The following is a 23,704-nucleotide window of genomic DNA, read 5'->3' on the forward strand; positions in this document are numbered from 1 at the left end:
TCTTTTGACCGTTTCTGGGCTTCGCCATGTAACCGCTCAACGTCATTCAATACGAACACGACGACACCCCTCGATCGACGTTAACACTCGTGTGTCACTCGTCTTCATACATGGCAGTGGACGTTTGAAAATTCGTAACGCTAACTCAATGCTCATCAATTGATTTAAATGTATTACCCGGCTGACTCTTAATTCAATTACTGCCACGGGGGTGAGGAGAAAGAACACATCCTGGTGGTACCAGCATTATGAGTATTTAGATGTTCGATTAATCTGAATGGTTTGCAATGTTCCAGCGATTCTATTCGAACTCTATGCTGATGTACCGACAAGGACCATTTTCTCAGATAAACATGCAAGTACGTAATGGATGTTCAGTTTCTCAATATAGTACGTCGCACTCACACATTATACATTCGCTGTAATAACAATTTCATGAATTTACATTTCTTGTTGTCCCACAATAATAGTTGGCTTAATATTATGACGATACGTAGCATACAACTTCCACAGATATTGTTTATCATGTAGTCAAGACTACTTAATGAAGCCAAAGTCGTGGATAAAATTGAAATGTAGTTTGTTTATTAACACTTTTCTTTTCACTAATTAAATATGTAATATGAATCGGGTTTGGAGGTGATGAAAGTATCCTACTTTTTTAGTATTTTTGGTCCCCGTTAATTAATATCTGGTAGTTAATAAGCGAACTATTTTTTATGCTGGCGCGTTGTTTGTATCAGTTACCTCGACAACCGTCCAAGGATAAGATTCTATTAATGTTCAGCGCATACGCGTTTCATCATTTTATAAAATTCCGAATTACATAAACTATACCTTTCTGTTGCGCACAACTTTCGTGGGTTCCACAACCATAATAGTTTCCCAAGAGTATTTTTCCCAGCTAACACAAAGTTCGAATTATGTTGTCGGATTCATTTTCACTTCACCCAACAATAAAGTCTCTGATCTCTTCGTCACACGTAAACGTGCTTGAAGAGTCTTTAAATAATCTCCTTAACGAATTTCGCAGTCACGTACCACTTTTTCATCGTGATAACTGAAGGTAGAGAGCTCAATAATGTATTACATGTTCTTTTATATGTATTAAAAAACAAACGCGCCCCTAAATCTTTCTGTACCGCTTGGTCTTTGCTACTTTGCTTTTTATTACTCTTCATTATATTGGTTCTTAGTAATACTGTGCAGTTATTAAAGTTTCGTATTACTTTCCCCTTTTTAATTCTTCCCCAATTTTACTCAACATGATGCTAATCGACACGCCTGCCCGCAAAGTACCGTTATAGCCACTGGGTCATCTTGCTGGACGTGGCTCGGTTCCTTCGTGTGCGGAGCCGTCGTGGCCAATCGGCAAGAGTTACCTGTGCATGGTTGGTTCCGAGCCAATGTGCCCGGATAGTCAAGACTCGTCCGACCGTTACTGACACACATGGTTTGAGTGGCAACTTCCTTGGTTGGTTGTTCGTCGGTCGTCTCGTCAGACGACATGTGTTTTGTCACCGACCGTCCTTCGAGATTGTGTGTGCGACCGCCTGTGATTTGTTCTAGTTGTTCATCAGTGATTCGTTTCACGAGTGTTCGAGTTTCTCGTGGCAGTGTTTCGTCGAACACTGTGTACCCTGTGTCAGTTCGACTGAGCAATGCCTTAAATGCTGTAATGCGTACTGCAGTAGTCAGTTGGTCGGCTGCGACAGAGCAGCGAGTGACTGTCTTCTTACCTTGTTCATGCTATCCGCCACGGCGTGTAGTTCCACAACCGTGGCGATTTTCATGTATCTTAGTCGTTATTGTGCCTTTGTTTATTAACACACGAGTATTTGAAGGCGAGTGTTACTGGTATCTTCGCCTCACGTAACTCAGGTAGTTGGTTGGTTCGTCGGCTGTCTGTCGCTTGGGTTGCCTCCAGATTAAGAAGCCGTTGGACAGGCTGCCTGTGTCACCTACACGGGCGTTAGTGTTACAATCCCAGGCCGACCCTTGGAAACTTCTGGGCGCCGTTCGGTGTGTGTTACATAGTAACATCTCTCTTTGAGTTTTAGTTATTTGGTTGATGTGTGGCATTCAGCCGAGTTTTAATTTTACAGGATATCTTTTAAGGCGTTAAGCCGTTAAATTATTGTGTTGATGTTGGCCTTCATCCGAGTTTTTTAACATCGCTTAAATTAATGTTCCTGTCTTGACCTTGAAATGTTTTAAGATAAGGCCTCATGCCTTTTAAATTGAAATTCTTCTTGCTAGGTCTAAGCCGTTAAATGATTGATTAACAGTCGGCCGTCAGCCAACTTCCATTAAAATTAAATTGCTAAAGCCTTCAGCCTGTTTAGGTTGAAGATTAAAAAAAAATGGGGCTTAAAAGGTGAAACTTCCAGAAGAACCTTGTATTTTAATTTCTTGCTTAGGCCTTGCGCCTTGGATTTTGAATATGACCTCCAGCCGATCTGAAGTTAATCAGCACTCCGTCGTCAGGCCACGAGTGGCCTTCCGGGATCATCCGACCGCCGTGTCATCCTCAGCGGAGGATGCAGATAGGAGGGACGTCGGGTCAGCACACCGCTCTGCCTGTCGTTATGATGGTATTCTTGACCGAAGCCGCTACTATTCGGTCGAGTAGCTCCTCAATTGGCATCACGAAGCTGAGTGCACCCCGAAAAATGGCAGCAGCGCCTGGTGGCCTGGATGGTCACCCATTCAAGTGCCGACCACGCCCGACAGTGCTTAACTTCGGTGACCTCACGGGAACCGCTTTATCCAATGTGGCAAAGCAGTTGCCCAAGTTAATCGGAAGAGATCGATTAAAACTTTAAGTTATTTTTTTCCTTGTGTAATATTGTGTGTGGACAAATAAAGTTTGTATGTTGAGTGCAACTGACAGAAACTCATTTTGACCTCTTTGCAGAACCAAATCCGCTCTGTCCTGGTAGCAAAGGCATTTCAATTACCAACTTCCTAACAGTATTATAATATCATATAGATGATAGTTACGAGAATCTGCTGCTGAATGGTCAGCTGCTAGTATTTTACAAACTGCAAGTGTGTGTGATGTTAGTGGTTGACAAGGTTGAAGATCTATAAAGAAAACGATTTTATATGACATATTTATTTACACACACATACACACGCACGCACATACGCCTGTATATAGTTTAAAAAAAAGACACACCAAGAAGAATTATAACAGAATGAAATTTTCACTCTACAGTGGAGTGTGCGCTGATATGAAACTACCTGGCAGATTAAAGCTGTGTGAAGGAGCGAGACTCGAACTCGGGACCTCTGCCTTTCGCGGGCAAGTGCTCTACCATCTGAGCTACCGAAGCACGACTCACGTCCGGTACTCACAGCTTTACTTCTACCAGTACCTCGTCTCCTACCTTCCAAATTTTACAGAAGCTCACCTGCGGACCTTGCAGAACTAGCACTCCTGGAAGAAAGAATATTGCGGAGACATGGCTTAGCCACTGCCTGGGGGATGTTTCTAGAATGAAATTTTCCCTCTAAAGCTGGGTGCGCGCTCATATGAAAGCTGTGAGGACGGGGCGTGAGTCGTGCTTGGGTAGCTCAGTTGGTAGAGCACTTGCCCGCGAAAGGCAGAGGTCCCGAGTTCGAGTCTCGGTCCGCGCCACAGTTCTAATCTGCCACGAAGTTTCAAGAATTATAAGACTTCGACGGAAATAGGTATATGTGATGTACATATACAACGAACATATGATTACCGTTTGAGAGATTTATTCAAGAGAGAGTGAGCTTCACAAATTGAACGAGTCAACCATGAGTTGGTCCATATCTGGGCCTTAAGCAAGCAGTTATTCGGCTTGTCATTGATTGACAGTCTTGTTGGATGTCCTTCTGTGGGATATCGTGCGAAATTCTGTCCACCTGACACGTTAGATCGACAAAAGCCGGAGTTGTTGGAGGGGCCTGTCCATAACGCACAAAATGTTCTCCATTGGGAAAAGATCCGGCAACTCTGCTGCTCAAAGTAGTCCTTGGCAATCACGAAAATAGGCAGCGGAAGCTCTCTTCGTGTGCGGGCTGACATTAGCTTGCTGAAATGTTAACCAAGGACGGCTTGTCATGAAGGCAACAGACCTGCGGGTAGAATATCGCCGACTTACCACTGTGCTGTAAGCATGCCATGGATGACAACCAACGCGGTGCTGCTATGAAAAGAAATCGAGGCGTCTCCACACAGGTCATCAGCCTGGTATCTCACTGACTGGAGTAGAGCTGTCTACAGAGATGAGTCCCGCTTCACCTGCAATCATGTCGTATAATTTATTGCCTGCACTGTTTTATTTGTACCAGTAAGTGGACTACGCCTATCAGTACAGACTACCCGTTTTGCGCCGACATGTTCACACTCCAGGTGAACATAAGCATTAATACATTGCTCTTTCCCCATGTACTCCGTGGTACTAATCAACCTAAACACATACAGTATGTGATGAAAAGTATCCGGACACCTAGCTAAAAATGACTTACAAGTTCGTGGCGCCTTCCATCGGTAATGCAGGAATTGAAAATGGTGTTGGCCCAACCCTACCTTGATGACAGCTTCCACTCTCGCACGCATACGTTCATTCAGATGCTGGAACGGAGTGGTGCACTGAGGAGAGGTATCGATGTCGGTCGGTGAGGCCCGGTGCGAAGTCGGCGCTCCACATCGCCCCAAAAGTGTCCTATAGGATTCAGATCTGGACTCTGTGCAGGCCAGTCAACTACAGGGATGTTATTGTCGTGTAACCACTCCGCCACAGGCCGTGCATTATGAACAGGTGCTCGATCGTGTTGAGAAACGCAATCGCTATCCGCAAATTGGTCTTCAACAGTGGGAAGCAAGATGGTGCTTAAAACATCAATGTAAGTCTGTGCTGTGATAGTGCCACGCTAACAACAAGGGTGCAAGCCGCCTCCATGAAAAACACGACCACACCATAACACCACCGCCTTCGAAATTTACTGTTCGCACTACAGACGCTGACAGATGACGTTCACCGGGCATTCGCCACACTCACACACTGCCATCGCATTGGCACATTGTGTATCGTGATTCTTCACTCCACACAACGTTTCTCCACTGTTCAATCGTCCAATGTTTACGCTCCATACACCAAGCGAGTCGTCGTTTAGCTTTTACCGGCGTGATTTGTGGCATATGGGCACCCGCTCTACTATGAAATGCAAGTTATCTCACCTCCTGCGTAACTGTCACAATACTTGCAGTGGATCCTGATGCAGTTCGGAATGCCTGTGTAACGGTGTGGATAGATGTCGGCCTATTACACACTACGACCCTCTTCGACTGTCGGCGGTCTCATTCACTCATAAGACGAGGTCTGCCTGTAAGCTTTTGTGTTATACGTGGCGCTTCACGTTTCCACTTCACTATCACATGAGAAACAGTGGACCCAGAGATGTTTAGCAGTGTGGAAATCTTGGGTACAGACGTCTGACAAAACTGACACCCAATCACCTCAGCACGTTCGAATTGCGTGAGTCCACGGAGCGCCCCATTCTGTACTTCTTTAATGTCGTTCAGTACAGTGTCCTCAGTGGTCAATAACAACATCTGAACGTATTGTCTTAACGCGTGTATGCATAATAGGTGAGAAAAGTAATAGAGTACCTCCTCATATCGTGACGCATCTCCTTTTCCTGTCGTAGTAGAGGAACTCGGTTTTGGGATTGACTTAATAAGTCGTTGGCAGTCCCTCACAGAATTATTGACCGGTGATGCGTCTATAGTCGTCCAGAACTGCGAAAGTGTTGACGGGGCAGGATTTTGTGTAAAAACTCTCCAGTTCGACCCTTCAGTATTGAATGGGATTTACGTCGGCGATCTGGGTGGCCAAATCATTCTCTCTAATTGACCATGATGTTCTTCAAACCATTCGCAAACAATTGTAGTCCACTGACATGACTTGTTTTCCATAACAATTCAATCGTAGTTTGGCTGCTTACGGTCTCCAAGTGACCGAACATAACATTTCCAGCCAATAATCGGAACCACCACCAGATTGCGCCAATGTCTTGTTGACAACTTGGATCGATGGCTTCATGGGGTTTGCACCACACTCGAACCCTACCACCAGCTCTCACCAACTGAAATCGGGACTCATACGAACAGACCACGGTTTTCCAATAGTATTAGGATCCAACCAATGTGGTCACAAGCCCAGACGAGGGTCTGCAGGCTAAGTTTTGCTGTCAGGAAAGCACTCGCGTCGGTCCTCTGCTGACAGATTTCAACACACTGTTCTAACGGATATGTTCGTCGCACAGCGATTGTTTCAAGCAGTGTTGCTTGCCTGTTAGGAGTGACAACTCTACAAGAACGTCGCTGCTTTTGGTCGTTAAGTGAATGACATCGACCACTGAGTTGTCCTTGGTGAGAGTTAATGCCTGAAATTTGATATCTGGGCATTCTCTTGGCACTGAGGATCTCGGAGTATTGAATTCTCTGACGATTTACAAAATGGAATGTGTCATGTGTCTAGCTCCCACTACCGTTCCGCGTTCAGATTCTCTTACACTACTGGCCATTAAAATTGCTACACCACGCAGATGACGTGCGACATTTAACCGACAGGAAGAAGATGCTGTGATATGCAAATGATTAGCTTTTCAGAGCATTCACACAAGGTTAGCGCCGGTGACGACACCTGCAACGTGCTGACATGAGGAAAGTTTCCAACCTATTTCTCATAAGAAACAGCAGTTGACCAGCGTTGCCTTGTGGAACGTTCTTGTGATGTGTAAGGAGGAGAAATGCGTACCCTCACGATTCCGACTTTGATAAAGATCGGATTGTAGCCTATCGAAATTGCGGTTTATCGTATCGCGACATTGCTGCTCGCGTTGGTCCAGATCCAATGGCTGTTGGCAGAATATGGAATCAATGGGTTCAGGAGGGTAAAACGGAAAGCTTTGCTGGATCCCAACGGCCTCATATCTCTAGCAGCGAGATGACAGGCACCTTATCCGCATGGCTGTCACGGATCGTGCAGCCACGTCTCGATACCTGAATCAACAGATGGGGACGTTTGCAAGAGAACAACCATCTGCACGAACAATTCGACGACGTTTGTAGCAGAATGGACTATCAGCTCGGAGACCATGGCTGCGGTTACTCTTGACGCTGCATCACAGACAGGACCGCTTGCGATGGTGTACTCAACGACGAACCTGGGTACACGAATGGCGAAACGTCATTTTTTTCGGATGAATCCAGTTTCTGTTCACAGCATCATGATAGTCGCATCCGTGTTTGGCGACATCGCGGTTAACGCACATTGGAAGCGTGTATTCGTTATCGCCAGATTGGCGTATCACCCGGGGTGATGGTATGGGGTGCCATTGGTTACACGTCTCGGTCACCTCTTGTTCGCATTGACGGCACTTCGAACAGTGGACGTTACATTTCAGATGTTTTACGACCTGTGGCTCTACCCTTCATTCAATCCCTGCGTAACCCTACATTTCAGCAGGATAATGCACGACCGCATGTTGCAGGTCCTGTACGGACCTTTGTGGATGCAGAAAATGTTCGACTGCTGCCGTGGTCAGCACATTCTCCAGATCTCTCACCAATTGAAAACGTCTGGTCAATGGTGGCCGAGCAACTGGCTCGTCACAATACGCCAGTCACTACTCTTGATGCACTGTGGTATGGTGTTGAAGCTGCATGGGCAGCTGTACTTGTATACGCCATCCAAGCTCTGTTTGACTCAATGCCCAGGCGTATCAAGCCCGTTATTACGGCCAGAGGTGGTTGTTCTAGGTACTGATTTCTCAGGATTTATGCACCCAAATTGTGTGAAAGTGTAATCACATGTCAGTTCTAGTATGATATATTTGTCCAATGAGTACCCGTTTATCATCTGCATTTCTTCTTGGTGTTACAATTTTAATGGCCAGTAGTGTAACCCCCGTGGCGCGGCCACTGAAGGATTAGAACTGCAATGTACTGGAGCATCCACTGCAGGCGCCACATCTGCAATTTTATTTCGTAGTGACACACTTGCGTCCTCTAGTTATCTACGTTTCTCTGCATAGCAATGCGTAAACTGAAACTGGTAGAGACCTGATGTACATGGAGCCGCTACACTTATGAAACCATCCCACCGCAGATGTCTCTGCAAGTAAACTCTTTAGAGATGCGACCCAGCTCGCTCGTCGTCCTGCTGTGCCACTGGCGCGCCAAAGCGCTGACGCAGGTCACGCGAGATTCGCGTCGCTGGACGCCAGGTAACCGGAACCCAGCACCGCAGGGAAGCTGCCTCTGATTAGGCCGCTACCTCGCTAATTAGCGGGGACGGGACCCGGCGGCACGGCGGCACGGCGCTTCCGCATCGGCACACTTCTAACCGCGTGCCGAGCTCCGCGTTTTGCAAACGCGTACGGATTGGTATTTACTATCCATACGCAACATGCATTATCATTCAAAGGACACAAAATAGAGTAACATGTTTTCTTGTTGCGATTATTAGAGTGGGGGGAGTACCATGTCGTCATTATGGTATTCTTAATAGCGTGCAATGTTTTCATTTCTTTTTGACAAGTAAATTGATAATGACGATGCTGGATTTTCCTCAACAAATATTACCACTTGAGGAACAATTTCTCAGAGATTACTTTGCCTATCACTCTCAGTGCTGTCATTTAGGATACTCCCTATAGCCTCCATTTTTTTTTTACAGTTAAATTGATCATGACGATCCTCGATATTTTCTCAACAAATAATAGCAAATGAAAAACATTTCCTCAAAGATTACTTTTCTATTACTCTACCCGGCCAGTGTGGCCGTGCGGTTCCACGCGATTCAGTCTGGAACCGCGCGACCGCTGCGGTCTGTAAGGTGCCTCTTACGTGAGGAAGACATTTTTACCAGTTTCAATAAATTATTCTCTCTTATTGATGTAGTCACGATAGTTAGGAAGTGCTGTAGTCCGTAGGCGGCCATGAGTCAGAGAGCATTCCCCACGCTGGCTGGCTGGCTGGGTGACGATACGACCGTATGTCGCGCGTCGTGGGGTGGGGCACGGCGCTGGACCGTAGCAGCAAGCGTCAGCCTGGGAAATATACATGACGGGAAGTACCGCCATCTTGGCGCCAAAGTCGCCGATTTTGTTAATTTATATTTCATAATTAAAGTCATTTATGACAACATGAATACTAGGAGGAGCCTCTGGGCGTTTAAAACTATTTATCATAATTTTGCCTCGTTAAAATTCACACCCGTTCATTACAAAATGCATATCTTAGTAAGTACGAACTTGATAGGAAATCCACGAACTGTGACGAAACTACTAAGAGATGCGGACTGCGTGCCAAAGTCGCCAGTGGGCGCTAAGAGTTCTTTCTGTCTTGTTCGATAGTAGCCACGCTCTCGGTTACGATTAGTTTGTGACGTGAGTGTTCCATTATTGATCTAATAGGAGTAAAAGTGATATTACGGCGTTCTGAATTTTAATTTCGAGTAAATAGATACTCCAGAGTTGACCGACAGCAATTTCAAATGATTAGCTTCCACACAGACATCCAATGCGCCAATGAAGAATCTGCACGGGACGACATTTACGAGAGTGCACCGCGCACAGGTAGGAGGAAATCTGACGACACGACCCAGCAAGGCGGATCAAGGAAGGTCCGACTTACACTCGCAAATTCCGGGTGGAAATGCTGACCCGTTGTACTGTACGTCACATATACCACCCTCTACGGACTCGCGGCTAAGCTGAGTAATAACAGTATCAGTTTAGAAGCGAGGAGATCCTGCAGGTCGCAGGTTAGAATCCTGCCTCGGGCATGGTTGTGTGTGATGTCCTTAGGTTAGTTAGATTTAAGTAGTTCTAAGTTCTACGGGAGTGATGACCTCACATGTTAAGTCCTATAGTGCTCAGAGCCATTTGAACCATTTAAAAATATTACTCTCACAATCTCATAGATTATTCTTAGTGATGACATAAGAAAATCTGTGTACCAGTTTTCTAATATCATTCTTAGAACTTCACTATCAGTTTTTAAATTTATGTGGTTCGTAGACAGCAATTTTTATTTATCAAAATTTTAAATAATTTTGGCAATGATGCATTTTCAAAAAATTTGTACCACATAAAGTTATGTTACAGTATTTACGAAGTGTGTAGCAGATTTCACCTTTTTTTATCTGCAATGGTTCAGCAGAAACTCGTCCTTGTAGCCTGAAAAATGTAAGTTGCGGGAAAGGCAAAAAGGAGATTGTGTTAGGATTTAAGATGTAAATAAGAACCTTAATGTTGGCCATAACCATACATTTGGTTTTCTTCGCTGTTATATATCGTTTTTCTTATATTGTAAGCCTTTCCAGCGTACCCTTTTGGTAATACCCTTCAGTGACGTTTCAGATATCATCAGTCCTCTTCAATAGGTTTACAGTGAAGCAACTTGCATCAAAACTTAATCTCGTAAGTGTGTTCATTCTTCCAGTGTTACCATGACTGAATACCGGACAAGCATCATATTAGCCAATTTTAACAAAGGTATATGAGCAAAACTTTGTCTTTGGGAAGCTCTTTCAAATGGCAAACTTCAGGCAAAAATAACTAACGGCAGGGAAAGATAACGCGTCGTAAACTGGCTCACTGCCTTTTACGCTCTTCAGACGCTTCTCTGACCACAGGAGGAAATAAACCATCGCAAACAAGGACTTAGTTGTGTAGAGAAGGAGGCGTGGCGCTACACATAAGTTGAAACAAGACGTCTTTTACATAGCTTGCGGTAGGAATTAAACTCTAACAATTAGGGACATAATTTCTAACACGCAGCAGAACTAAATGATGGTAAAAATCTTCAAGATTTTTGATCAAATTTGCGTGCACCCCCATTTATAATATTCTAATCACTAGCTTTGGAAAAATCGTTGCCCTTTTTGTCCTGGCGGTGGAAGAATCTGCCGCTAAGATTCTTCTTAACGTTTCTCAGGATATATCTGATCGTATGAAATCTCATTTTGTTCATTGATCCTGAGGCAGCTAACGAATCTGCAGTGAACAACACCAAATAGTGGGGCTTCCGCAGAATGTGAAGAGAATTATCTTGCTTTTTGTTTTCTCGTTTCTGGAGCTAAGCATTATCCTTGTTGTACACATTAATCGCTTTGTTTTTATTTTTGTTATTTCCTGTCTTTCTTTTACTGAATTTCGTCTGTATCTGATTCTTTGTACATTACTAATATCTTTGTGTATGTTGTTAGTGCTCTAACAGTATTATAATAATTTCGTATCCTGGGATCCCAAAATAAGTAAATAAATAAATAAAATGTTTAGAAATGCATGTTTTAAATAATTACCACATAAAAAATAAGAGACAGACAGGGAGCCTATCTTGGACCATTGTCTTTGACGAGCAATCCTCTTACGCACTGAACTATTACCTTTTTTAAACATTTATTTTTTAATGAAACCATTCCCGCTGTTTACTTTACTTCGATACCAACGAACGAACACAGATTTAATTAAATCGGACTGTATTAGATTCGACAAGAAGTATAGGACTAATGATGTGATTCCTAAATTTACATGTGTCTCAATATCAAGCCGACATCAGAAGTGGTGAAACGAACGCTAGAGTTTTAACCAACGCACTCGAAAATAGCTCTAAAGCCGAAATCGCTATATCCAAAAAAATAGAAAATGACAACGTACAGAAAAATGACAGCAATGATTTCATTCAGCAAGTGCATTAAACTGCTGCCCAAACCAAGGAAAACATCATTTGTTTTTTTATTTTTGTACGAACTTTAGACCCTCCTTCCACTCTTTCATTCATCTTGCATTCATCATATTCAAAACCCCCGGAGTTAGTATAGACTAAAGAAATATTCTTCTCTAGAAGTTTCTTCAATGATGGATAAAACACAAAATCCCTTTGTGTTAGTGTGTTTCTTCTAGACTTCGTGGGATAAAATTTTATCATCACGTCGAAAAAATTGCTTGCAGGTACATCTCTATCATAAGATAGAGGGCTATCAAAAAGTTTCCATTTGAAGGAATTGCTTCAGCGTACGTACGACGTATCGCGACTCCGATGCCGATCTATAAGCATCGACGTGTAGGCAACTGATTAGTGTGACATTCGAGTCTTTCGGATGTGCTTGCGATAAATGCGGACACGTGAACTGTGGCGACGTTCTTACCAAATGCTTCCAAACGTGACATACCTGCTGTTATTCTTTCCTAGCATCCCGAACGACAAACACCGATACACATCCATCAGAGAATAAAGAATGGTGTATGGGGTAGCATGTTTGTCGAAAATCATCGTTGTGGAATGCCGCGTCTTTTTGAAAGCTATTGTATTTGGGTAAATGTCAAGGCGACATCAGAAGTCGCGAGACAACCGCTAAACTTGTCACCATTGCGCTTGAAATGTCTACAGCTGAAACCGCGGTAGTGAATTAACAAATAACACAAAATTACAGTCATATGGTATCAACAATTCCATTCATTAAATTTATTATGACTTTTGTCCCTAACCAAGGAAATTTTTTTTTTTTTTTCTTTTTTTTTTTTTTTTTTTTTTTGCGTGCGAGGGGTATTCTTAAAGTAAGGCATGATCAGTCGCGAAGTGGAAAGCACAATGAAAATCAATACTGTTTTATTTGCAGCAGCTATTCCTCTACCTAGTTGCCACTCCAACTTACGACATCTGTCGTAGCGTTGTACCTACTTCAAATCGTTCAAATGGCTCTGAGCACTATAAGACTTAACTGCTGTGGTCATCAGTCCCCTAGAACGTAGAGCTACTTAAACCTAACTAACCTAAAGACATCACACACATCCATGCCCGAAGCAGGATTCGAACCTGCCACCGTAGCGGTAGCGCGGTTCCTGACTGTAGCACCTAGAACCGCTCGGCCACTTCGGCCGGTTGTACCTACTTGCCAACATTGTCACAGAAGGCAATTTTTTACGCTGGACTGCAACTCGTTGTCAGTCGCTTTCAAAGCCAGCCGTTCATTTGAGCAGGGATGAAAATCGGAGGGAGCCAAGTCCGGGCTGGTCAAACACTTCCCATCGAAAACGCTGCAGGAGCGTCCTCATTTCCTCCTGCAGTTTACGGCCGAGAACTGTCCTAAAGAAGGACCGGCGTGGCAGGTATGTTATGTGGAGTTGCATGACATCACGCGAAATCTCTCGGTAGGCGCCTGTACTTGGCGGTAGACACTTCTTTTCTAGGCATTTTTAGGCGTTCACTGCGCCATGAGATTACTAACGTGACGCTGTATACGGCCATACAAGAGACACTGCACAGTAAATCCATGCAAAGCTTCATTGGATTTTTCACTGTGGTTCTAATTTCGCTACTGATGGTTCCTTGTTTTCCGAATAGGCCTCGTATTTAAATTGGACTCTCATTCTACATCTACATCCATAGGCCGCAAGCCGCCTGACGGTGTGTTGCGGAGGGTACTTTGAGTACCTCTACCGGTTCTCCCTTCTATTCCAGTCTCGTATTGTTCGTGGAAAGAAAGATTGTCGGTATACCTCTGTGTGGCCTCTAATCTCTCTGATTCTATCCTTATGGCCTCTTCGCGAGATAAACGTACGAGAGAGCAATATACCGCTTGACTCCTCGGTGAAGGTATGTTCTCGAAACTTCAACAAAAGCCCGTACCAAACTACTGAGCGTCTTTCCTGCAGAGTTTTCCACTGGAGTTTATCTATCATCTCCGTAACGCTTTCGCGATGACTGAATGATCCTGTAACGAAGCGCTCTGATCTCCGTTCGATCTTCTCTATCTCTTCTATCAACCCTATCTGACACGGATCCCACACTGGTGAGCAGTATTCAAGCAGTGGGCGAACAAGTGTACTGTATCCTACTTCCTTTGTTTTCGGATTTAATTTCCTTAGGATTTTTCCAATAAATCTCAGTCTGGCATCTGCTTTACCTAGATAACAGAACCATTGACAATGACATGCTGCGTTCTGTTATCTAGGAACTCTTCAATCCAATCACACACTTCTTCTGATAGTCCATATGCTCTTACTTTGTTCATTAAACGACTGTAGGGAACTGTATCGAACATCTTGCGGAAGTCAAGAAACACGGTATCTACCTGAGAACCTGTGTCTGGGTTCCACATAATCGTCTTTTTCGAAACCCATGCTGATTCCTTCAGAGTAGATTTCTAGTCTCCAGAAAAGTCATTAAACTCGAACATAATACGTGTTCCACAATTCTGCAACTAATCGACGTTAGAGATATAGGTCTATAGTTCTGCACATCTGTTCGAAGTCCCTTCTTGAAAACGGGGATGACATGTGCTCTTTTTCAATGTTTTGGAACTCTACGCTCTTCTAGTAGACCTACGGTACACCGCTGCAAGAAGGGGGGGGGGGGGGCAAGTTACTTCGCGTACTCTGTGTAAAATCGAACTGGTATCCCATCAGGTCCAGCGGCCTTTCCTGTTTTGCGCGATTTTAATTGTTTCTCTATCCCTCTGTCATCTGTTTCGATATCTACCATTTTTTCATCTGTGCGACAATCTATAGAAAGAACTACAGTTCAGTCCACCTCTGTGAAACAGCTTTGGATAAAGACATTTAGTATTTCGGCCTTTAGTCTGTCATCCTCTGTTTCAGTACCATTTTGGTCACAGAGTGTCTGGACATTTTGTTTTGATCCACCTACCGCCTTGGCGTAAGACCAAAATTTCTTAGGATTTTCTGCCAAGTCAGCACATAGAAATTTACTTTACAATTCATTGAACGCCTCTCGCATACCCCTCCTCACACTACATTGCGTTTCACGTAATTTTTGTTTGTCCGCAAGGTTTCGGCTACATTTATGTTTGCTGTAAAGTTCCCTCTGCTTCCGCAGCAGTTTTCTAACTCATTCCACCCCTTCAGCCCCTCCACTCTTGCATGCATCTTAATTGAAACCTTCGGCGTTAGTAAAAACTGTTCTTGTCTGGACGTTTCTTCCCGTGGTGGATAAAACACGAACTGCCCCTGGGCTAAAGTTTTTCTTGGCGATTAAATGGGGTAAAATTTCACTATATCCTCGAAAGATTAAAGTTACGTAATTAATTACTTTGTTTGGTTGCACTTAAAAGTCTGTTATAGTAAGGATAGAAATCGTCACGTAGCAGAATCCCAGCTCATCGTTACTGGTTCGAACATAAAATGATTTACTCCATCGATCAAGTGCTAATCGACTGAGCTATCCTTCTGGTGTGGTTGTGTGGCGCGTTGACGTCCATGTGCAGCAGTCATTGCCTCCTAATAAACAAAAGATTAAATCAGTAAATTTTTGTTTTCGGGCTGACAAATAAAATTTTATTACTATACCTTGTAAATATCTGAAAGAAAAAAATTGCAGTTTTCACAAATGTTAAGAACTGCACTATGCAATACACAGCAATAACGGCGTATTTCATTGGAGACTGTCGAGTTCAGCTTAGGAGCAGACCTTCATTGGGTCCAGAAACTACTTCATCTAAGCATTTGCGTAATAAGGCTAGATGGAAATCATGTTACGTATGTGCAGCTAATACCAATGACGAAATAATGTACATCCGATAACTGTTATTCCAGTGACGCAAATCCATAGCTGAGATGGTTTTTCGATCCGATGACGGTCTGATCCTAGAACGAAATCGATCGAGTCTAATAAAATAGACCGACATAGATGTGTATTACATAATGGCGTTCTTAACAAAATTATTCCTGTGGATCAGAGTTACTGCAAATTACATGATGTGTTCGTTGAAAGTTAAGGTCAAATTCACACTGCTTCCTACATTTCCATATTGCATCAGTGAGTGAACAGTCGACTTTATTTGTTGTTACGTTGTATAACCACGATATCATAGAATATTTTCGTAAAGTACTTTTGATAGCTGGATTGAAAGTTTATTCTCGTTAACAATGTAATTTTTGCTAGGCAGTGATGTTATTTGTTTCACCGATATTATAATGTTGTTATTATTTGTATCTATGATGTCTTTTGCTTTTTGTATACTGTTTCAGTTTCCCAAAATGTCATTAAAATTATTTAGATAATTTTTTTGTTTGAGATCGGTTTCTTCATTAAGGACATCGTTTGGATATCTTTTGTGCTTGTATATATTTGTAATTCTTGCATTATGTTCATGGCATGTTCTTTTAGCTTTCTGTGTAGAACGTTTTCTACAGACGAATTTTCAATAGGTTTTTCGTGTTCTTTGTAGAACTTCTGATATAGACGAATGTTCGATAGGAGTCGTCGGCTTTGACCAGTGACATAGGAAAAAAAGCGACGAACGCCGTAAACAATATGGCTACTATAAAGTGATGTTATTGGCGATTTTTCTAACGGGCTAAGGTACAGATCAGTCTGTAACCACAACCAGATGTTTTTCTTTTAGTATCACATTCGTTAGTTTTGACAACTCACAGTCAAACAGTTACTTTCCAGCCTAACCTACACCTATGGCTAAACTATAGATCAATGCATCACCACAATTATTTTGCTTTCAAATTCGTTGCCTTCGCCAACTGACAAAACTGTATGTACATGCACCAAATGGTGGCGTGGCAGCAGCCATTCGCATTACGTCACTAGGCCACTGTCCAAAGCCGACGACTCTATCGAACATTCGTCTTTACCCTAACTCGTAATGTATTTTCGATATGTTGTGTTTGCGGTTTTGATTTCTGCGATGAAGGAAAGAAGCTTTAGTGATTAGTGTCACAATTCCCTGTGTGTTCTTTGAGTCTAACCCCAAAAATTTTGAACCAGTTGCCCGATATGTAATTTTGTGCAGTCGTTGCAGGAAATTCTGTTTGTATCTGGGTTGACAAAAACCGGGATTTTGGCTTTTCCGGATCGAATTTTCGTTTTCAGATTGTTGTTTCTCGGAAAACTAACTTTTTTATTGTTTTACTTAAGATTTGGTTCATTTTGATTGATATTTGTCTCAAGTATACTGTCGATAAGTAGGTTGATTTTTCCAGAATGAGATTTTTACTATGCAGCGGAGTGTGCGCAGATATGAGACGAGATACTGGCAGAAGTAAAGCTGTGAGCATCGGGCGTGAGTCGTGCTTCGGTAGCTCAGATGGTAGAGCACTTGCCCTCGAAAGGCAAAGGTCCCGAGTTCGAGTCTCGGTCGGGCACACAGGTTGATTTTTGTTCAGTTTTGATTTCTCTTGTTAATTTTGTGTATGGTTTCTATTTTAGGTATAGTGCGCTTTCTTACAGTTTGGTAACTACACTGCTGTTTAAATTACTTTGTTGGGCTATATATTGGGGTATTCTAGGTTCATTTTTCATTGCTTGGCGTTCTGAAGGTAAACTGATTACTCTGTTGCTTATTGAGTTAAAATAGGCGTTTTTTCGGTTTGGAATAACAAGAACTTCTACTGATTATGCGCTCTGTGGTAGTTAGTTTTGTATAGATTAAAAAAAGTGATGATCGTTATCACTGCTGATTTTAAGGTCAAGAAAGTTTATGGATCTGTTTGTTTCCGTTTACATTGTAAAGTTTAGTTTTGGATGCAAGTTGGTGGGTTCTTGATAAATGTCAAACCGAATATATTCAAGAACAATATAAAAAACACACAAAACCTAAAAATCAGAACACACATAAAAACTTAAATTAACAAATAAAACTAAACGAAAAGCAACATACTCTGGATAAATATCGAATGAATCAAACCTTAAACAGACCAACCTTAAAACTAGCTTTCCAAACAAATAACCATCTGAAAACAAAAATTCGATCTACAAAAACCAAAATCCTTGCTTTTGCGACCCAGACACAAAATTTCATCTAACGACTGCGCAAAATTCCATATGGGGCAAATTTGTGAAATAAAGCTTTAGACTCAAAGAACACACAAGAAATTGCGCCGGTAATCAATTCAGCTTTTCATCTGTATCTCAAAAATTAAAATTACAAAAGCAGAACATATGGAAAAATCATTATAAATTCCACAGAACACTGAAATAATATGCCGTGAACATCTTGAAGAACTAGAAATACGTATTTCTACAAAAAGCACATGAAACGGCATCGTTAGTGAATAAACTCATCTCAACATAAAAATTATCTAGAAAACTTCATAGATATTTTTGGAAACGAAAACAGATAAAAACACAGTAAACGAAAAAGAGGAGATAGTAATAGATACAAATCACAACAAAATTATAATAAAAATGAAACACAACTAGCATCAACGATTAGCAAAGATTACACTGTAAGCATAAAGTATCAACGAGAATAAACTGTCAGTCCAGCTGCCAAAAGTACTTCACGAAAATATTGTATACAATTAGAACTTAACTGATCATAACAATCTAACAACAGAGAGACAGTCAACTGTCTACTCACTGATGTTATATGAACATCTATTCCAAGTAGATGTAAGTTTATGTGTACACTGACCTTTGTGTACAACTTTACAAACGTAAGTTGACTCACCAAATGTAAAAATCTGCTAGTTTACTTGAGAACAGAGCTATAACCGAAATCAAACTTGTAGTAAGTAAACTATTGCAGCTTACCTGGAATTATTCGTTAGAAAATAGTCATTCTTAGAGACAACAATTCCAGACATGTAGCCACATAAATATTTTTTCAATATTACTTTTTTATATACATATTTGTGTGTTCTACGTTTATCACGAAATGTGAGCAGTTGAACAAGTAACAATATTTTCAGATTTGAGAGTACTGCCCTCCACGATCGATACGGCTTATTTGTACGCACTCACTTCCACTGCCGTACAATGAACAGTGCTAATACTTCAAGCACTTTAGTCCTCTAATTTCCCGTTAGCTTGATTGGAGGAGTAACGCTTCTGCCGAGAGATCCCTATACTACAAACTAGTGCACACAACTGCTCCATAGTATGCATTATTGCAGGCCACACCATTACAATAAAAACTTTCGTAGCAGCAATGGTTGAACCCGCAGCAATCTCCATCGTCTACTAAAACTTCATATCGAAAACCATCGCAGGAAAACGTAACACATAGTGTGTGCACTGAAGCGTTTCCCATTCAAAACAAAAATCTGATAAAAATATTACATTAATAAAGCAGCATGTGATAGAAGAAAAGTTGTAATTGTTCTGTCAATAGTTGCATTAAGATATTTAATAAGGAAATTAGATACCTTTTGTAAAGAAACAATCTGAGGGCTTCTTCATGATGCAAAGAAATAATTGCAAGTGTAATTTTTACCTTGTTGTGACAATTACTACTACATTAATATGTAGAGTTGGGATTCACGTTTACAGTGTCCACTATGGCGTCGATTACAGCCATTCGGGACCCAAGTGATGTAAGTGGGACGGGAAGTATCAAATCGTAACATAATTATTTCCAGAGGTCCTTCTTAAATCGTTACAGCTTCAAGATCCTAACTGTAGGAGCATTCATAATTTCCGTTACTTGATGCTGCCGCAAGAGACGAAGTAATTGGGATTTTTTCACCGTCTGACTTCCTTTCCCAGAAAGTGGCAATAAAGACAAGACAGTAACAAGCGGAATAAGTCATTATCTCGATATACTCTTTGTTTTTCTACGCTAGTAATGCCAATTTAAGAAAAAGAGGCAACTTCCTAAATTTCGCTTTGAAAGCGGCTGTAGTACTGCAGAATATAATACAGACAAGCCACACTTCCAGCCTTCCTTAAGATTGTGAGAAGTGGTGAGTCTCGAATAAGTATGCATACTGCATCAATCATTTGAATGCTATTAACAATTTCAAGAATTAGCTTCGTTGTGACTAGAATAAACCACTTTCTTCCGTGATGTTGAATAAATGCATTGGAATACATATTTCAAGTGGTATATAAGTTCGTCAACTTTACCTTAAACTTCATACTAGTTGCCACAGTAAGGTAACATGTTGCAAACTTTAAGTGAAATTAGTTTGTGTTTCTCAGATCAGAGCTATTATTAGCTTATCTTTTGACAGATTCTCTACTACCGTAGAAAGCTCAGTGGAGCAGTAGTTCACACCTATACGTGTATTTGGAAAACTTTTAATTACCTATTCACATATGCTGCTTTAAGTTGCTATGGATTTTCTAAATCTCTTAAAAGGAGGTCTAAAATGTTTCTGCCAATAATACAGGCGCTGATTCTCTCTCCTGGTCTGGCCCATCTCCACATATTTTTTACTATAGTGACTATAGTAAGTATGGCACATTAAACTCTATCTTTTGTACTGACCTCAGTGTCGGTTGCATATTTAACACCTAATCGTTCTTTGAACTTTTTATTTCTTAATTACATAAGATTATTTTCAAAATGTAATAACCAGACTACAAGCAAGGAAGACGACCTTGCGAAGTGTACATTGAAATTTACCTGCATGACGTTTTAAGTTGTGAATTGTATTGGTGCTAAATTGGTGCTAATGCTGGTTCCACGTACGATATAAGTGGCGTTGACATGATGTTTACTCTATAGTCAGGTACTGCATATGATGAATGGCCATAAACTGTGATACAGAATGCGTTGTGACTCATTACCATTGGGTAATAAATGATCACTTGAAAATGGCAATAACGTCATAAAGGTAATAAATGAAAAGTCACATGATGAAAGTGTTACCGGTTACTAACATTAAGATATTGTCTAAATTCAATTAAACAAAGTATTTCAAAGTAATTAAGGTATGTGTGCATCCTTTCCAGCAACTGCCGCATGTCAACTGTCCTTATACACATGAAAGTATGTGAATATAATGAAATATTACCCAGTTAAAATATAATTTATATTATTCATAAACTCTGTTACCCTAAGAAATCTATCTCTACAGCGAGGACCAATGTTTAATGGCACTTATTCCTCATAAAACTCCAATGTTTCATTAGGTCTGTTGTGAGTTAACGAGCATTTCGCTCTCATTTAAATATATGGCCGAATGAGTCAGTCTTCAGTAATTGTGAAACGAACCCTGTCGTCCAAGGACCCTGTGCCACAAAGTGCAAAGATTCATCACGAGACGGGGAAACTCACAGGCGTATATTGTCTATCGAGGCCTAAGTGCTATAGTGTGCGAGTGAGACAGACGCGAACCTAAGTCATAGGGAAACTCAGAAGAAGGCTTTTGTGGCCAAGGAGACTTAGCAGTGTCAGATATGGTGGACCTAAGATGGGCCATAAAGGGAGACATTTAAGGAAACTATTTAATTCTGTAGTCATGCAGTGAATCAAGTCACAGTAACCTTAATCTGTCATCCTCCATAAATTTTCATGGTGATCCCAATAAAACTTGAATATTGATCATATCTATAATAGTTTAGGATTTACTCTTAAAGTGAAATTAGTAAGTTTTGTAACAAAGATCTGAATGCTCCAATCTGAACTCTTTGGTCGGTATTAACGATCGACATTTCATATGGAAGCGCATCATTAAAATGACAAACGTTGTAAATATCAACTCTGTAACTTTATTGGTTTAAAAGATATAGTAAATTTGAATTATCAGTATTTTCAGTTAGACATCAGATCATCATTTCCTCCACACAAAACACACTCAACAATGACAGCATTACACCTTATTGGATCATTAGGTAATGGAATATTTATTCTAAAGTGTAGTGCATAACAGTTTCTTTTGTTCTTTATGTATTTATCAGGAACAACATTGGAGCAAGGCTACTGGCAGTGGCATTCAAAGCTAAGAAGTAAATTTTACTGATTTTATGTAAAGGAATTTCACGTTTATTATGTAATGGATATTTAGAACGTGAAGTGACCAAGGTTTGATTATTTAAATATTTTAAAATATAAAATAATGTAGAATAAGCTGTAGCCAATCAAATAGAAGGATTGAGGGAAGGTAACTGCTCTAGTCAGTTGAGAGAAGATGTTCGGCGCGCGGGAAACGCGGCCGGGGACGGCAGAGTACAGTTGGGGTTGAGACGCGAAAGCGGACAGTCGGTCTTTAGACAGCTTGGAAGTGAAACGACTCAGAAAATGTCGCGTTTTGTGGTATCACGGTGAGCAGCCGCGCGTCTGGTGTGAACTCTGACTTTTCGTATAGTTAACGAGGTGAAGTATCGAACTTGTAATTCGCGATGAGACTGTGAATGGTCGAAATGTGTCAAACGGATATGCGCTCGAGTGTAACAGCAATTCTAAATACGATCACATTTGCAATTAGTTTGCTTTTTCAATAAACATTATTCCAACCAAATCGTAAATGTGTGGCCTACATCATTTATGGGTCGTTAATTTAGTTCCCGATATTATTATTATTGTCACTGTATGGTACCTTAACTTCCTATTTCGCAAACTTGCCATCAGCCAGACAATTTAACCAAAGGGTCACAAGTGTCTAATTTAGGGCGAGTAATGCGGTACGTGCGGTTCAACTCTTGACGAGTTAGAGCCAAGACATTGTGACGAAGAGGAACCGCATGTGAGCCCGAACATCTATGGGATATTACCTCGCACTGTCCTGATCAAAACGCAAATAAAATATCTGGATTAGTAATTCAAACTCTTTTCCTTGGTATAAAGATGCGGATTCAAGTTTCACAGCGAATAATACACTCCTGGAAATGGAAAAAAGAACACATTGACACCGGTGTGTCATACCCACCATACTTGCTCCGGACACTGCGAGAGGGCTGTACAAGCAATGATCACACGCACGGCACAGCGGACACACCAGGAACCGCGGAGTTAGGCCGTCGCATGGCGCTAGCTGCGCAGCATTTGTGCACCGCTGCCGTCAGTGTCAGCCAGTTTGCCGTGGCATACGGAGCTCCATCGCAGTCTTTAACACTGGTAGCATGCCGCGACAGCGTGGACGTAAACCGTATGTGCAGTTGACGGACTTTGAGCTAGGGCGTATAGTGGGCATGGGGGAGGCCGGGTGGACGTACCGCCGAATTGCTCAACACGTGGGGCGTGAGGTCTCCACAGTGCATCGATGTTGTCGCCAGTGGTCGGCGGAAGGTACACGTGCCCGTCGACCTAGGACCGAACCGCAGCGACGCACAGATGCACGCCAAGACCGTAGGATCCTACGCAGTGCCGTAGGGGACCGCACCGCCACTTCCCAGCAAATTAGGGACACTCTTGCTCCTGGGGTATCGGCGAGGACCATTCGCAACCGTCTCCATGAAGCTGGGCTACAGTCCCGCACACCGTTAGGCCATCTTCCGCTCACGCCCCAACATCGTGCAGTCCGCCTCCAGTGGTGTCGCGACAGGCGTGAATGGAGGGACGAATGGAGACGTGTCGTCTTCAGCGATGAGAGTCGCTTCTGCCTTGGTGCCTATGATGGTCGTATGCGTGTTTGGCGCCGTGCAGGTGAGCGCCACAATCAGGACTGCGTACGACCGAGGCACACAGGGCCAACACCTTGCAACATGGTGTGGGGAGCGATCACCTACACTGGCCGTACACCTCTGGTGATCGTCGAGGGGACACTGAATAGTGCACGGTACATCCAAACCGTCATCGAACCCATCGTTCTACCATTCCTAGACCGGCAAGGAAACTTGCTGTTCCAACAGGACAATGCACGTCCGCATGTATCCCGTGCCACCCAACGTGCTCTAGAAGGTGTAAGTCAACTATACTGGCCAGCAAGATCTCCGGATCTGTGCCCATTGAGCATGTTTGGGACTGGATGAAGCGTCGTCTCACGCGGTCTGCACGTCCAGCACGAACGCTGGTCC

The 23,704-nt window shown here is 42.2% G+C and overlaps 1 protein-coding gene and 1 non-coding gene across 2 annotated transcripts in view; both read left to right on the forward strand.

The window, feature by feature from the left end:
- The window catches only part of LOC126336093 (mucin-19-like), a 749,219-nt gene that overhangs the window by 465,724 nt on the left and 259,791 nt on the right, over positions 1 to 23,704 (forward strand). The window lies entirely within an intron of this gene.
- Trnas-cga (transfer RNA serine (anticodon CGA)) lies at positions 17,093 to 17,167 on the forward strand. The gene has a single exon. It is a non-coding gene; the product is annotated as a tRNA-Ser (tRNA).

The sequence above is a fragment of the Schistocerca gregaria genome, chromosome 2 (assembly GCF_023897955.1).
Source record: "Schistocerca gregaria isolate iqSchGreg1 chromosome 2, iqSchGreg1.2, whole genome shotgun sequence".
Taxonomy (NCBI): Eukaryota; Metazoa; Arthropoda; class Insecta; order Orthoptera; family Acrididae; genus Schistocerca; species Schistocerca gregaria.